General features: G+C 51.2%; 1 protein-coding gene across 3 annotated transcripts in view; it reads right to left on the bottom strand.

Moving 5' to 3' along the window:
- Window positions 1-17,492, bottom strand: part of STS (steroid sulfatase) — a 138,989-nt gene that overhangs the window by 81,477 nt on the left and 40,020 nt on the right. The window contains exon 1 of one of the 3 annotated variants that reach the window (XM_032329504.1): window positions 13,873-14,088. The exons of the other annotated variants lie outside the window; for them this stretch is intronic. The gene's annotated coding sequence lies outside the window, so the exon portion shown is untranslated. Of the gene's footprint in view, window positions 1-13,872; window positions 14,089-17,492 lie in introns of those variants that run through there. 3 annotated transcript variants of the gene reach the window in all.

Raw genomic sequence — 17,492 nt, 5'->3', positions numbered from 1 at the left:
CCTCTTCTGAGAAGCCCCAGACCCTGACCCCTTTCTCCTGAGCTCAGGATAGTACATACGCTTCAATGGCCTATCTGGGAGCCCCGCACATATGCATAAAATTACATTTTTCTCTGTTTATCGGTCTTACGCCAACGTCATTAATAGAAAGGCCAAAAGAACCTACGAAGGGAAGAAGGCAAAATGTTCCTGCTCCTACACCCCCGTCGGAAATGCACAAAAACGAGTACCGGTTTGGAATTAAAATGAAAGACTTAGTAAAAATTTTTTTAAAAAGAAATAATAATTATCTGCTAAAAAATATGGAATATTCCAGAATTCCGTTCCCATGTCCTCGTGATCTTGTGGAACAGTATGTGAGCCCAGATGGTTGGGTCAGCCACCTTAATCAGCCAGCGGATCCTTGCCAGTGTCTCCTCTGATCTATCGGAGATACGGAGGTCTCTATCACGGGATGTCCTCTGAACTCAAAAGGACCCACAATCAGGTGTCTGTGCAGCTCTCTCAGTGCTCACCCATGGGAGCTTCTGTGATACAGGATTACGGATAAATCCTTTACACGGTAAGGTCCGAAAGAGCCCACGCAGTCCTCCAACAACAGTAGGTAACAATCCTTGCAGCAGACAGGCAGGGATGCATTGGGAGAAGCAAAAATCCCAGTGGGATTCGATAACATAAGGAAAGCACCAGCCTGGGAAGACGGCTGTGTATATGGTTCCTTTCCCACAGTCAGAGATGGAGGCGATTTTTACAAGGGAAAAAGAAACAAGAGCAAACCTGTGGGCTGATCACAAACTGCTTTAGGCTGCATTTCCAACAGCAAGGAGGTGTGTGGATCCTTAAACCGCAAGCATTACATTTAATGCTGATGACAAGTATATCATGCAAATCCATTAACACACTGCACTTGTTAGCAAGAAACTCGTTCAGTGCCGTCCTGGTCCCTTGCAGCAAAAGGGCAGAGCTGTGGTTCACATGTGGGTACATAAGGACGCATTCTGGTGATCTCAGAGGGGTTACCTCTGCTGGAAGACTTACCTATTTAGAATAACTCACTCTGAGTGCAAGAAGGCACACAGTCCAACGGAAACAGGACATAAAATCCCCTACTATGAGTAGTAAAGTCTCCGTGAGATAAAGTCTAGCTTGAGACCTCCTGCTTTCCAAAGGATTGATAACCCCATGCCCTTCTCCACCGAAACCTTCCAATAACTCAGCCATCCTGTGAGCTCCCCTTGACCACAGCCCACACGGCATTTCTTCGCTTGCGGTCCTGACAGGTTCTGACGGGTCCCAGGATGGGCGGACAGAGACAGGAACGCACAGAGACCATTGGCTGCGTGGATCTGCGTGGGGGAGGCCCCAGAGGGAAGGGGAGGTAAAAGGAAAGGGCGAGGGTTTGGATTCCATCCCAGCCTGGGTCTTACCCTTGGACACATGCCTCCCACCCATGTTGGGCAGGGAGGGGCTGATCCAGCCCTAAAACAAAAAGAGAAGGGGGGCGCCTGGGTGGCTCCATGGGTTAAAGCCTCTGCGTTCGGCTCAGGTCATCATCCCGGGGTCCTGGGATCGAGCCTCGCAACAGGCTCTCTGCTCAGTGGGAGGCTGCTTCCTCCTCTCTCTCTCTCTGCCTGCCTCTCTGCCTACTTGTGATCTCTGTCAAACAAATAAATCTTTAAAAAAAAAAAAAAAAAGAAGGTAGGAAGCGGGAAACAGAGGGAACAAGGAAGGGAGGGAGGGTGGGAAAGGGGAGGAAAGCAAGGAAGCCAGCATTAACTGAGTCCACGAGCAGTCCAGCCTGCTCCCTGAACCCCACCAGCAGCTACCTCGGGGCCTACTGGGAATCTCAGCAAGTGACGGCAGCTCAGGACAGAAGACAACACTGCGGATATAAGACAGAGACAGAGGGCTGTTTGCACGGAGCACTGCGTCCTATAGAGGGATGAGGTTCAAAGGGTAGAGCCCAGAAAGACTGGGGAGTGTCAGGCAGGACCTCAAGATGGCCAGCAATAATCCCGCTACCTTGGTGTGCATGCTCTGTCTAATCCCACCCCCCTGAGGGGAGGACAGGACCTCTGAATACGATGGAGGGCATTCCTGTAACGCGATGACTCATCTGTTGACTTTCAGTTCATTCAAAGGGGATGTGGCCTTGGGTGGGCCTGGCCCAATCAGGGGACGGCTTCCTCTGGGAAGCCAGAAGTGCTCAGCTGGCCTGGAAGAAGCAATCCAGAGCTCTGACGGGAGCTGCCTATGGAGGCCAGCTCCGTCTGGGAATCACCGGTCACCTCTCGGAGGCGAAGGTGGCCCAGGATCTACAGGCAGCAAGGAAATAGGGACCTCACACCCCAACAGCAAGGAGCTGAATCCTGCCACCAGCCCCTGAATGTGGACAAGGATCCCGAGCCTCGGGGGAGAAGGGGGTCTGGCTGACACCTGGATGCGGTCGCCTGGGCAGAGGCTCAATGTATCTATCCCAGGCGGGGACTCGTGACCCGCAGAGACTGGGAGATAATACAAGAGTGTGGTTTGCAGCTACTGCTTATCACCAAACAGAGCCGCAAATACAGTGCGTATCAACGTTAACGCACACGCGCTCCTATGCAAATGACGCAGATCTCGGACTAGGGATATTTGGGTGATAAATGCATAGATGTGACCCACTTAGGCAAGAAAGAATTCTGTCCCCTTTGTGCTTGCATCCAATTCTTTTTCTGCAGTCTGTCTCCAAATACGGACAGACCATCGTGCAGCTCTACTGGTGTACTCGTCCCAAAAAACCCACCGTACGTGGAAAACACCGGAAACTCAAAAACCCACTGCAGGGATGTATCGTACGGAGACTCTCCGCGCAGCCGAGCCTACCGTCAGCGTATTCCGACCTTCCGTGAGCTCGCGGCTGGGCAGGATCTTCTAACACGGCCTTTTTCTAGAATACAGGGTTGACTGTGTCCTCTCCCGAACGTGGAAAGTGACAAACAGATGGCTGTCTGGGGCCGGAATGCCTGTCAGTGTGCAGGTTCTCGGCCCCCCACGATGGTGGGACTGGCTGGGAGCTGCCTCTGCCGGGCATCGCCTCGCAGCCCAGGGCTGCCTGCCTCTCGTCTGGGAAAAGATCCAAAGTCGCACTCCCGAGGAGAGTTTCCACCGACTGCTTTCGCAGACTCGTAACACGAAAAGTTAAAGACCCTGAGATGGGCAAAGAATCTGGGCTTATGCAAGTAGGCCCAATGTCATCACAGACGTCCTTCTAAAAGGGAAAGGACCCAATTCGAGCCGTCACAAGTAGGGGACCATCTGCACGGAGCCACCATGCTACAAACACACCCCGCCCGGCCCCGGGCACACGATCAAGGCCCAGGATACGCGTCCGCATGGACCAGCCTCAGAGCAGGAGGAACAAAGGGAAGTAGGGTGGGCACAAAAACCAGCCCCCCAGAGACGGACAGGTCCTAACCCTCAGAACCAGTGATTATCTCATTTTAGAAAGCAAAAGGGACTCTGCCGCGGTGTTTAAGTTAAAGACCCTGAGATGGGCAAAGAATCCGGGCGCATGCAAGTAGGCCCAATGTCATCACAGACGTCCTTCTAAAAGCAGATGGGGAGACCCTGGACGACGTTCGTTCCACCGGCCGTGAAGACAAAGGGAGGGGTCAGGAGCCGAGCCGTGCTGGCGTCTCTCGATGCTGCACACAGCACAGAAACGGATCCTGTCCTAGACGCTCCCGGAGGGACTGGCCGTGTGGACACCCCGGTGCCAGCCTGCTGACCCCCACTTCTGACCACCGAAGGGTTGGGTCATCATTAGCCTCCGCCCTCTGCCGTCTGACCAGCTTTGCCGCCCTTTCTGAGACTGGCCCTGAAAGTTAACCCGGAAGACAAAGGAAGAGTCCTCGGAAGCAGGCAGGGGAGGGAGGCCGCGAGGAAAGAAAGCAAGGACGTGAGGCAGGACACGGAGGGCGACAGCGAGAATTTTCATCATTCCGGAATTTCTAGGACTAGAAGTATAGGAAGCAGTCGAAAACAACAGTCCCTTACCCAAGACGCCTCCCTGCTCTCCTGTTTTGTATCGATCTCTGAATCTCTAATTGTTTTCAAACACAATTTAAAAGGTGGAAACTATACAACAGAAGGCATAGTAGGTCGTCATTTCTACACAGGATCCCGAAGAAATTCGGGAAGGACACGCATACGCACCCAATTACCGTGCTTCGTATGGGTGATGGGATGTTAACGTTATGTCCTGAGCCATGCAGGGAAATCAATCATCTCCTAAAAACGTGTTTACTTTACGGGAGGGGACAGGTGTGATTTTTAATCAAATCTGTAAGCTCTCAAAATGGATTGCAGGAAAAGGATATCAATTCGCTTGGCAAATGTAAACGCATACATTATTTTCTCCGATAGCCACGGGGTCCGTGGGATCTGTCAAATAAGAAGTCAGGTCCCAACATAATTTTTCAGCATAACTGGGGTTAGCACGTTCTTCCATTTACGATACAGAAGTGGAAACGTTCCCCTTAGGATATAGGATATTTTATCCAACACGGAGGCACCCATCCTTTTCTTTGACGCTTATTAGTATTACGGTTATGGAAAAGCTTTAATTCCTGAGAGCTGGGACAAGATCTTTCTTTGAGAGAGGGAGAGAGTGTGGGGGTGTGAAAGGGGCAGAGGGAGAGGGAGAGAGACAGTCTAAAGCAGTCTCCATGCTCAGCACGGAGCCCGATGCGGGGCTGGCCGTGGGGCTCGATCTCACAACACTGAGATCACGATCGTTTTATCAAAGCACAAGGATGAAACCTTTGCAATGTCCATCATGTAGGTCACATATGCATATCAACTGTGTCATATGGCCCGAACAGACACTGTACATGAAAATAAGCAACACGTGAAGTTGGGAGCCAACGTCAGCTTCAACGGGTCACCTGGGTGGCTCTCAGGAAATGTCCCAGCCATCCAGAGGTCCAGTCCCTTACTATCGAGGCTGCTACAGAAACTGCTCCTCTACAGATAGGGCACCAGCAGCGGAGAGTTTTAAGGGTAAAATGACACATGCATCACCAACAATATCCTCTACACAACACTTAAAACTGCACTAAGGAAACGTTAGCATCTCCCAAGTCAGTCGGGCAAAGGCATATGGAAAGAAGACACAGGCAGCGTTTTTGGAGCATGGGAAGCAGACCCTAGAGGGTCTCTGAGTAAAGAATCAGGAGGGCTGGAAAGCCAAGGGCCCTGGGTGGCGCCCGTGATACCGGAATGGGGTGGGCCACCGTGTCCCACAGGGCCAGGGACCTCCTCCTGCCAGTCCTGGTTCCGGAATACTGGGCTTTCCGGGACAACAGCTGTGGAGAGCTGCAGGTCCCGGATGCCAAGGCCAGCTCTCAGACAAGCAAGAGCTCCATAAACGTCCCCATGAGCACAGAGCTACCCCTTGGCTTTGCAAAATGCAGGACCTTCCTGTTCTCTGCAAACACAGGCAAAGGACCAGAAGACCGTTGCAAGGAGTCTCCAACATGAGGGTCAGAGACAAAAGGAAAAAAAAAAAAATCTTAAAGTCATCAACCAACCAATCCATCAATCAATAAGTAGACAAATAAAAGATGCCTTGGGGGAAAAAAAAAAGTCCATTTTAGAGAACATAACACAAGTTTTGGAAATGCAGCACAGGACAGAGGAAATAAATCAGCCGGGAAGAGGAAATGGAGGGTCTCTCAAAGGGAGACGGAACAAAACATCAAGGTGATTGATAACAGGGGAGAAGCCAGGAAAGCTGGGTCTCCGAAAGAGAGGTCCAACCAGTGGAGAGAAGAGAGAGGCACCCCGTGCGCAGATAAATTCCCAAAGCAGTCACACAAGACACAGTGACAGATGTTAACGGAAGTGAGGGTCCACGTTGAACGAACAAGCACGTGTCCAAATCCACGACTGAAAACAGACCCGGAGGGAAAGCCGGTTATCATGGAGCCTTAGGACACGGAGGGCCAAGGAAAGGTCGTACTTGCATGCAAACGGCAATGTGGAACTGCCACCGAGAGACTCCCAGCGGCTTTGGTGTTTCAACAGCCACGCTGAATCGTGTCAGATAACAACAGTCCCCAAATTCCAAGGGAAAATGATTTCCAAGCTGACGTCGCACACCAGCAAACCACGGGGACCCAAGAACAGAGACCGTGCATACCCAGCACTGACCGCTGGCCTCTGCTTCCAAAAAACCTGCCCCTTGGCGTGGGGACAGAGCGTTCACGCCCTGTTGCCTGCCTTTCTGGGTGTTACACACTCTTCAGGGACATCCCCAAACACGAAGTGTAGAGAAATGTCACATTTGTCTTGGGGGGAAACATCAAAACCTGATTAATAAGAATTGCTAGAATTAAATCCCCGTTCTCTCTCTTTGACGGTGAGCTCGGGAGGCTGGAGCTGCGGCAGCAATCACGCTTTAGTCTCAACGTTGATTCCCTCGGACAGAAGCCACGTCCCAGAGCACATGGAATTCACCTGTCTTCACTGGGCTGGGCTGCAGAATCCCAAACTTGCTCAAGGCAAGGCAAGGTTTTATGGGAATGTGACCCCAGACAGGGTCTTTCTGTTTTCTCTTCCCGTGAGGTCTGAGCACCCGACATGTCCGAGCCCAAACCTCTTCATCAGGAACAAGAGGCCCCCGGAACCGTCCTCGAGAAGAACTCAGAGTGGAACACACCATGGGCAGCCACAGAGTGGTTCAAAGGAAGCAGATCATTATTATAAGCTAAGAAGAAAGCAGAAGGGAAGGGAAAGAAGAAAGCATGAGGGAAAACGGGAACCAGAAACGTCCTCCAATTAGAAACAAACAGAAACATGAAAAATACCCAGTCCTGTTAGGAATCGAAAATTAAAATGAACACACAAGGAAAATGCTGCTTGTGACCTACTGATGGGGTTAATATTACGTTGTGCGAACACCGTCTCTTGCAAAGGGGGGCAGGTCATGGGGACGCGTGCTCATCGACTGTGCAAATCAAAGTCGGACAGACTTTCGGGAGCACGACTGACAGTCAAGTATGTCACGAGTTTCACAGTCTCTGAACCGGCGTTTAAGTTTCCAGGAGTTCATCTCAGGAAGATGCGGAGGGACACACACATGTGACTTACCAACACATGCTTACCAACAGCAGAAATCCGCAAAGCTGCAGACATTGCGGAAACGTAAGTCAATTACATCATAAAATATTATGCAGCCCGTAAATTCTTATTTTTTTTAAAGATTTTATTTATTTATTTGAGAGATAGAGAGATCACAAGTAGGCAGAGAGGCAGGCAGAGAGAGAGAGGAGGAAGCAGGCTCCCCGCTGAGCAGAGAGCCCGATGCGGGGCTCGATCCCAGGACCCCGAGATCATGACCTGAGCTGAAGGCAGAGGCTTTAACATGGATGTGTATGTTAGAGCTGTACCTGCGTGTAGAGATACATGCATGTAATTGGAAAGAAGGAATACAGAACTTCCATTTAAAACCAGTTTTGAGGGGTGCCTGGGTGGCTCAGTGGGTTAAAGCCTCTTTCGGCTCAGGTCATGGTCCCGGGGTCCTGGGATGGAGCCCTGCCTTGGGCTCTCTGCTTGGTGGGGAGCCTGCTTCCCTTCCTCTCTCTCTGCCTGCCTCTCTGCCTGTTTGTGATCTCTGTCTGTCAAATAAATGAATAAAATCTTAACAACAACAAAAAAACACTTTGAAGGCATGGGTCAGCCAGAAGTTGTTTTTTTTTTTTTTTTTTAACATGGTTTTCAAATAAAATTCTTGCTTTTATCAGATACTCTACTTATTTTTATAGCCAGAAAAAGGCTTGCAGAGTACAACTTAATCATACTTCCTTTGCGCCAAAGGATACAATGTCACAATTAAATTCACAGAACTCCTCCAATATGATGATTTACACTCATGGGAATAAAAAGACAATGAACCCGGGCTTCCCGTTGGCCTGAAGAGAACCTAATTGAGACGACTTCAGCGTGATGAGCTCTGATTTTTAAATCATGATATTCTGTCAAATGCTATGCAGCTGCTCTCTGTCATGTAATCATAAAAAAAAAAAAATAGAAAGATTTTCTTTTCAGAGAAATCTTTTTAAGTGCTTATTCTCTTAAGACAAACACATGGTAAATGCTTAATAAACGCTCATCGCGAGAGAATTGAATTAACGCCGATTTCTCATCTCCGGAGTTCTTCCCTCGTGGAAGAAACCTGATGACAACGGCGCAACGTCCCCTGAAGCTACGGATCTCAAACCATCCGACTAAAGCCTCGACCCGGGATCTCTGCCGCCTTCCCCAGACATGAACACGCTTCCTTTGCCGCAATTCTTTCAGTATGTTTAGCTGGAAAAGAAGAAAACCACCACCAAAGTGTGTGAGGACAAGAGGGAGAGAGCTCAAAGGCACAGACAGTGTTTCAGACTGCAGTGGGGGCACCGTGGACGTGAACGGGGGGCGTTACGAAGGCGACAACGGTGGTCATGACTGTGCAGGTCCCTCCTTGCCCGCAGCACCACTAGCCCAGAGTCTGGGGACGGCTCCTGTTCATGTCTCAAAACTCTGTTCTCGTATTATATGGTGGGTGGGTCCAGGCTCTGCAGCCCCAACAGCAGGATGGGAAGCATCTCAATCATGTGTCCCAAGATCAGGGTGACAAGCCTCCAGGGAGGCCCCCTCCAGCAGCGGGATCCCCCCCAAACACACAGAGAAGCCACGGAAGACCAGCAACTTGTGGGGAGACTTCCACCCAGAAGAAGGCACTGAAGAGTGGCACGGACGAAGGGGACGGGACATCGTCCCGCAGCACAGGTGGAACGCAGGCTGGGTGCAAAGTGATGCCCTCACCAGTACGAGAAGGGGCTGACGCCTACCGTCTGCGGTGAGCGCGGTGACCTCCCTGCACCTTTGCTCTGCCCCAAAGCATCCCTGGATGTGTGCGAGAGAGAGAGAGAGAGAGAGAGAGTAAGGAAAACACAAAATCGGTTTGGGTTCTCATGCTGGGAATGTTCTTAAAAGAGCATCTGTGCTGCTGAGTCTGAGAGTTTCACCGTCTGACAGGTTGTGTGTGAAGGCTGTGTGTGATGGGTTGGAAAACCCACTAGGACTTATGTGCTTGGGGCAGACCCATGAAGGCTCCTACCACCAGACTTGGCACTCGGGAAATGCGCCAACCGTGGCACTCCGCATGTACCTTCACTGCTGGAGACTCGTTCCCATCCCTCAATAAAAAATAAACCAGACTGACCCTCTCTCCTGCTTCTCCCCATCTTTTTTTTCCATTTTATCCCATCAAGTTCCACGCTGAACCCAACAACCATCCAAACAGAGGAGGAAAAAGAACGGAGCTCATTTCACTGCCTTTCTAGGCTATGGCCTGTCACCGGAAATGACAGTGTGAGGGTGTCCATCCCATCGACGAGGCAGGGAAAGCTGAAACGTGCCTTTGTCCCCGTCACATACACCGCAAGACAATTCGAGATACAAGAGTCTAGAGTTCTGGGGCGCCTGGGTGGCTCAGTGGCTTAAGCATCTGCCTTCGACTCAGGTCATGATTCCAGGGTCCTGGGATCAAGCCCTGCATCGGGCTCTCTGCTCAGCAGGGAGCCTGCTTCCCCCTCTCTCTCTGCCTGCCTCTCTGCCTACTTGTGATCTCTGTCTGTCAAATAAATAAATAAAATCTTAAAAAAAAAAAGTCTAGAGTTCCCATATGCAACCTCAACATTTCCTGCAAGTCTGACAAAGAGTTCTCCCAAGGGAATGACCTCATACCTCCTGCACACTTTTCAACGCCATGAAAGAACACGGACCACAAAAAATGTCCCTTAAATACTATGGTCAGATGATTCACAAGAAAACAAGACTATGGGGATTAATTCAGTTTTTGACATTCCTTAGGAAGATGACCTAGAATCATCTTTCAAATAAACTAAAGACTAGTATTACGGGTAGGGGGAAATAGAAGTTCACAAAGTTCTCTGATAGTTGAAACGTGAACTAAATCTGAGTAGAAAATCACAAGCGCTTGTAGCTATTGGTATGACGTTCAGCATTTTTTTTTTAAAGATTTTATGTATTTATTTGACAGAGAGAGATCACAAGTAGGCAGAGAGGCAGGCAGAGAGAGAGAGGAGGAAGCAGGCTCCCTGCTGAGCAGAAAGCCCGATGCGGGGCTTGATCCCAGGACCCTGAGATCATGACCTGAGCCGAAGGCAGAGGCTTAACCCACTGAGCCACCCAGGCGCCCCTGACGTTCAGCATTTTTAAAAAAGATTATTTATTTGACACAGAGAGAGAGAGAGAGATCACAAGTAGTCAGAGAGGCAGGCAGAGAGAGAGGGGGAAGCAGGCTCCCTGCCAAGCAGAGAGCCCGATGCGGGACTTGATCCCAGGACCCTGAGATCATGACCAGAGCCGAAGGCAGAGGCTTTAACTATTGAGCCACCCAGGAGTCCCGATGTTCAGCATTATTAAATGCACTTAAAACACTCCTCTCTGCACTGCCCTAGTAACGTCTCCAATAGCTACGGACATAGTGAGGCCATTTCCTGCTTTTCGCACACAGAAATGTTCTTTGGAGGTAAAGGCGTTCTGGAGCCCATGTTTTTTTCTTTGTCCCTCAGAAGAACGAGTCTCACGCTTGTTTTTCAAAGCAAAGAATGCCCAGGAGTCATCACGGAAACGACCTCTGAGCCACTATTGCAAATACACAGGAGCCGAGCTCTTGATCTACCCCCTCCCCGAGTGTGAGATCTTGAAATACACAAAGGAGACAGATAACTGAAGTCTCCTGGCTCCCCAACCATCAGTGGGTCAAGTGTGTGCCTTCGGCTCAGGTCAGGATCCCAGGGTCATGGGATGGGGTCCCCATGTCGGGCTCCCTGCTCCCCGGGAAGCTTCTCCCTCTTCCTCTACCCCATACCCCCAGCTCGTGCCTTCTCTGTCACTCAAATAAATAAGTAAAAATGTTAAAAAAAATTTAAAAACACTGTAGAGTTCAAAGACAGAATGCACCTGTTAGGTTACAGAAGAAGGATACCAGGAAAACATGATATTCGATGGTCAATTTCCATCCTGTAGTCAAACTCAGCGTTGATTTTAATAAAATAGAGACAGAGGGCCGCACAGGGGCAGAGCCCAGACTTAATAAAGAGACGGAAAATGTCTCCACAGTACAGTTGCAACAGCATTATGCTAACCGCTCCTCATCAAGCGATTATTGCTTTAAAATTAGAAGACTGCGCCCATGTTATAAAACCGATCTGCCCACAGGCAGCTCACGCGTGTCTTCCGACGCTTGCTCCAGAGAGATGACAATGAACGTTACGGATTTCTTCCTGACCCCCAGCCCGTCTCCTATTTCAGACCCGGAACCACAGGCTACTTGACGGTCTTTGCACAGAACTCACTCTTAGAATGAGACGCTTAAAAGAAGCTTTTGAAAGGGAAAAAGAATCCTAATCCACATAACACCGCACACGGGGTGCAGACAGAGGGGCTGCCTTTCTGTCTTTCCAGTGTCGTCAGCTACAGGACGACCTCGGCAGGAAATTCAGGGACCCGACTTTAAAGTGTTGGTTCTGTGCACAAAGAAACAAGAAGAGCACACGCCTCCTCCGGGACTGAGATGCGTTGGCTCCTGGGAGGAACCCCCATGGGTTAAGGAGAGATCACCGCTAACAAGTGCCCACCCCGTCCTATTGGGCAAAGCCACAGCTCGAGGCACCCCACAGTTAAAGACCATTCTCTACACTGGGGTACGTGACAGGCCAAATTCTATCAGAAACCTTATCCCCCCGCCTCTTTTTTGCAAGTAACCTTATTTGACTAAAAGTCGAAGGAACCAAATTTACCACTACTACGACCATCGGAAACATCCTTTCCCACTCATGCGTTCAACGCTTACAGACTCCACAGCTACAAGGTTCTCTGCGTTGCTGGGACATTGCAGGGAATACTGTGTTTCCCGCCCCCAGAGTGTGCAATGGGTCTGCAGACAGAGGGGATTCCAAGCATCAGGATGGGACCCATGATCCCCTCTGAGACGGGATTAATACCCCACACGGGGCAAGAGTGTCTGCAGTGGGGGAGGGTGCCTCACCCAGCCGGAGGCCTCAAGCAAGGAGAATTTGGCTGGTGGTGGAGCCCTGGGGGGTGGGGGCAGCGCCTGGCTGGTGGGAGAGCTTTATCATGCAATGTGTCTGCTAGGGACGGAGCCAGCAAGGAGGCCAGAGCTGGTAGGACACCCACAGTGGAGCTCCTCCTGGCCCTGGTTCCAGAATCCCGTTTCCATTCTAGTGGGGTGCCACCAGAGAGCCCCAGCACGGCCAGAGGGAGCACCATGCCTAGGCTGGAGGAAATGCCTAGGCTGGAGGAAATGCGTCTGCCTTCCCGCGGACGACACGGTCCAGTAGGACGCGAGTGTGTCGCACACCTGTCACCGGAGGACAGCTCAGCCCAAGGCATGGTTGGCCGTGCCAGTATGGATGGAGGGACACATGGATGGACAGACAAGGGACACCTGGAAAGCAATGCTGGTGGCGGCTGATCTTGTGCCTGAGAGATCTCTGCGCTCTGAAGGCCCCGTCTTCCAGCGTAAGGCATGTGTCCCTGCTCTTGCTGTCAGTCCCCGTGTCTGGACGGCCATGCTGCTCACCGAACTGTGGCGAAGACCCAGCTGGGACCACGGACAGACGCATGTCTTGATGTCAGTCATCAAAGCTCCATCACCCCCCGTGGTCCTCAGTCCCAAAACAGGGCAGGCAGGCAAACCGGGACCTGCCGCTGAGCTCACTCACAGCATCTTTCGCTCATAACAAAGTCCAACAGACACAAAACTCAGAGCTGCTGCGCTAGAAGTCGGCGGGATCAACTCGAGCCCCTGTCCCCGGGCGTGAGGAGGCTTCCCATGGAGCTCCCTCACGCTTCCGACGGGAACAGTGTGCCAAGCACGACCTAGGGGGCCCAGCGTCCTCCACGTGTCGCCTCGAACAGATGTCAAGCTCGCAAACGAAGCGTTTGACGCCAGTGTGTGTGCCGATGCCTTCTTAAATGGAATGCTTTATTCCTTAGGTATCGAGACACGCGTTGACAGAAACGGACGACGAAACGGCTGCTCCAGATTCTGAAGCCAGGGGCTGCTGGTCAGAAGTAAGCAAGGTGGGCTCTGATATTTCTGCTCTGAAGCCAACACCCACAGGCCCAGGCCCCCGGAGCCCGGCCTGCCTCGGCAAACCACGCACGGGCAAAGGCAGAATGGCCGGTCCAAGCCACACCGCTGTTCCTCCGCGGCCTGACTGCTCCCACAATGGCACCCTGCCTGGACCGAGCTGTGCCGCGCACCCCGTCAGGGATGGACAGTGACTCATGAAGCACTGGGTACCACACAGAGAGGCTACACGGAAGGGACGACGGTCTCCACGGTTTTCTGTGAACATCACCCAACAGAGACACAGGGTTCACCATCTTCAGAGTTCCAGGGACGAGGTTTTGCCAAGCACACGGCATGAGGACCCGTCCATCACAGATGGGACCAGGATACGCTCAGCGTCGTGGCAGACTTGGCATCCCCGAGGCACACGACACGTGCCTCTTGAACCCGGCTCCTGCACAAAATTCCGACCACCACCACCGATGGGACCCAAACAGCTCCCCAGACAGCAGAAGGACAGGGACGCTGCACATGTATTTTCCCCAAGACTTATCTTTGCAAAACTTCCAAACTCACTGAATAATTAAAAAGAAAAACGAATTCACGTATCCTCCTCCACGTAGGCGGACGGATGGCACGCACTTTGCACTGTGTGCTCGCCTGCTGTCTCTCCCAGGTACGCACACGCATATGCACACACGCGCGTCCACGCATACCTTTTCTCTGCATCCGAAGAGAGGATGGAAAATGGACTTGTGCTTGTGCGTCATGACGTGTCACCAGGGATGTGTCTGCAGAAACCATCGTCGTCACCCTCTGAAGAGCTTGGCGTGGGTCTCCCAGAACGAGGACGTTTCCTCCATAAGCACGAGGCCGTCACACCGGCCCTGCCCGCGAACGCCGAATCGGCACACTCAGCTTCGACACGGTCTCCACGTAACTGTGTCTCCTGGTCCCCCCACCACCACCCCCGTCCCCATCTGGGACTCTTTCCACATGCAGGCACGGCTGCTCTGTTCCCTCCTCTTTCCAAACCCAGAACAGTCCCTGACCTTCCGCTGTGTCCCACGACACTGACTATTTTGGAAGAATCCAGGTCAACTATCTGTGACAATGTGCTACATTTTGGGTCCGTCCGCTCCCTTCCTCGTGATCAGATCCCAGGGCAAGGTTCCTGGGAGGGACATTCCGCAGCTGATGTCCTGTTCCTGCTGCCTCTGATCGGGACGCATGGGACACCACGGTGCCCTCCCGTTGACGATCAGTCAGTCAACGGAACCATCTCTGTTTGATTGATTGATTTGTTACATTTATTGGTTGCTTTTGATTACTATTTAGAAGGATTGATTCATTTTCTTTCACGCTGTATCTGATCATGAACCTTGCTTTCTCGGAGACACACAACACGCTGACCATAATTTCTCTGGTTGGCACGATCTTGACCCCGAAATGTGTGTATTCTCGTGGGTACTTGCTACCAGAAAAACATCCCTACTGAGCATTGACCGTGCCCTTGAAGCACCTTTTCACTGTCACCAAAGGATGAAAAAAATACTCTCCTAGTATATATATAAGCAGAGTACATCAAGGGACCTGCTAGCAGGTCTTGTCAAACAACATGATGTCTCATAAAAAGGACATTGGGGGGGGGGGTTCATAAGAAAACTTTAATTTCGCGAAGCCTTTTTCGGGAGGAGAAAAAAGAGAGAAATATCAGAGATAAGATTCAAGTCTTTTCTTGACAATCGCCAGTCCATTCAAGGAGACGGGAAAAGTTTAAGATGCTGCCTTTCGGACCCCGCGTTTTAAACTGTGAAGCACATTAACATACCCCTCGAGGATGGCTTCATGTTGGTGAGATATAATGGATATGGTCATGAGGTATATAGGCACATATACCGTAGTCCCCGCCGAAAGACTCCCACTTCACATCCGAACATTAGGGAAAAATAATGAGTGTGTATTGGTTTATCATGAATAAACCATGAACCTTTTCAGCTGCATACTTTTAATTAGCTACTGAGTCTGTCCATTTGTCCCCGAGCTCTTCTGGCTGGGTCCGGAGAATGTCCCGTCCCCTCTAGACTAAAATCACACACACACACACACACACACACACACACACACACACACAGATTCAAAGTATTTCACTGCAAAAGGTCCAGTGGTTTCCTAGGGGAGTAAAAATAAAAGTCGACTGAGCAGGTGCTTACGGCTGTGAAAGCTGTGTCAGAACGCAGAGCGAGCTCCTGCATGAACGATACGTTTAGAAAATAAATTCTCCTCTAAAACCCCCGAAAAGTTTGTTTCTGAAACAGAGAAAAGGAACCAATGATCCTTTTAAGGAACAAATTACAGAAATCACAATAGAAAAATGAATCGGTGAAGCGGCTCAGCATTAAGAATGGACACAGGCCAAGGCTTTAAGCCTCCGTGGCTGTTTCCTGGGGTAGGAGAAGCCTCTGCAGTGGGGTTTCCATTTAATAGGGAAAAAAAAATCCTAAAAGGCCTTTCTCTTTTTCTTCTCTTTAATTCTCATTCTAACGCGGCTCCCTGAACGTAGAAGACCACGGAATGTATTCCGGGAAGAAAGACAAGATTAACGCAGCGAGGAGGGTTTCTGCAGCTCTCATGGCTGCCGGTCAGGGCTGGGAGGGTCTCTGTGGTGGGGCTGGGCTGTGTGGGGTCCTGAGCAGCTCTCCTAGCCTCCGCCCACCAGCAGCAAAGCTCCTCCAAACTCAAGAGCTGTTTCAGTCACCCTAGGAACCTGTCCTTCGAGCCCCCATTTTGCACGAGGCGGTGTGGACACTGGGAACTTCATCCGCTTCCTGAGGACACGAGCCAGCTGGTGGAGAGTGGGAATCCACGTCCCAGGCAACATATCTCTGACCCCACGACATGGCTCCATCTTTGGGAGCCTCCCCTACCAGTGGGAACCCGTATCTTCTCGAAAAGCATCTCCGTGCTCCTTCCTCTGAGCCTGTTGGCACCGGGGACAGGGACATGCTCTGAACACCTGGCAGTGCCCGCCTTAACATCTTAATGACGGAAGGAGCCGCCCTGTGCCTCATCGCTCACCTCCCCCGGGGGGAGCTGCCCTTCCTACACGATGCTCCCCCTTGACAAATGAGACCTTTCGGGGGCCAGGTGAACCCCCAAACATCTTGTCCCTACAATGTCCGATCTTGCACAACACCATGTGAATGCTCCCCAAATACTCAGACAATGGTCATGGGAAGGTGCACACCGCGTCATCAATGAGACATGGAGAAGAGGTTCCATGGGTCCCTCCTATACACCACAGCAAGCCCTAATACACATTTTCTGAGTACAACAGGGCTTGCCAACGCTAGCTTGTAGGACTGTCCCCTCTCTGTTTCTGGAGCCCAGGAAGAATGTTTCCCCCATGTTCAAATGGTTGCGAAAACACTGTTTTGTGGGGCGTGAAACGTCTATGAGACGGGGAGTCCAGGGTCCCCAAAGAAAGCGTGCGAGAACACAGCCACCTCCGCCGGCCCCCCTGTCATCTGTGGCGGCGTCCGTGAGACACGGTCAGAGCCCCGTAGCTGCCCAAGAGATTGCAGAGCTGCAGAACCGGACATACTGACTGTCGGATCCTGTCCATGCTAAGTTTTTCAACCTCCCCTACAGAGTCCTACACACGAAGACGGCTTTGAATCTTTTCACGAATAGAGACAGGGACGCCTGCGGGGCTCGGGCGGTGAAGCATTTGCCTTCAGCTCAGGTCAAGATCCCAGGTCCTACGTTATGATCCCAGCACCCTCGGACGGAGCCCCACTTCGGGCTCCTTGCGCGGCAGGAAGCCTGCTTCTCTGCCGTGCCCCCTCGCTTTTTCTCTGACAAAATCTTAAAAAAAAAAAGAACAGACACATATTTTTAGTTGTTGACATTTACACAAAGCTAGCATATGTCTTGAAACAATTAGCCTACAGATTTATCGTTCACGCATGAAGATACAAAGTATTCTCCCCCGTGCGTTAAGATACAAAGTATTCTTCCCCCGTGCATGAAGATACAAAGTATTCTCCCACGTGTGAAGTCACATTCACACGCCGATACCACACTGGGGCGAAATGACGCTTCTGTAGGTTTTCCTCAGTATGGGGCTTGCTTGACGGAAGCTAAGCTTCCAGCAACAATTTCTTAGGTCCAGTCAGTGTCCCGGAAACGTTATTTCCCACCCCCTCGCCCCCCAGAGATGGCATTTGGAACGGTCATCAATCTTCCGGCGTGGCATTTCACGTTGGACTCTGCTGGAAATGGGATGCCGCGCGGTCAGCACTGATCCTGGACCCCCCCCCCCCCCACCGCCCGG

Source organism: Mustela erminea, chromosome X, assembly GCF_009829155.1.
Source record: "Mustela erminea isolate mMusErm1 chromosome X, mMusErm1.Pri, whole genome shotgun sequence".
NCBI classification, from domain to species: domain Eukaryota; kingdom Metazoa; phylum Chordata; class Mammalia; order Carnivora; family Mustelidae; genus Mustela; species Mustela erminea.
This window is presented reverse-complemented; position numbering and strand designations above follow the sequence as displayed.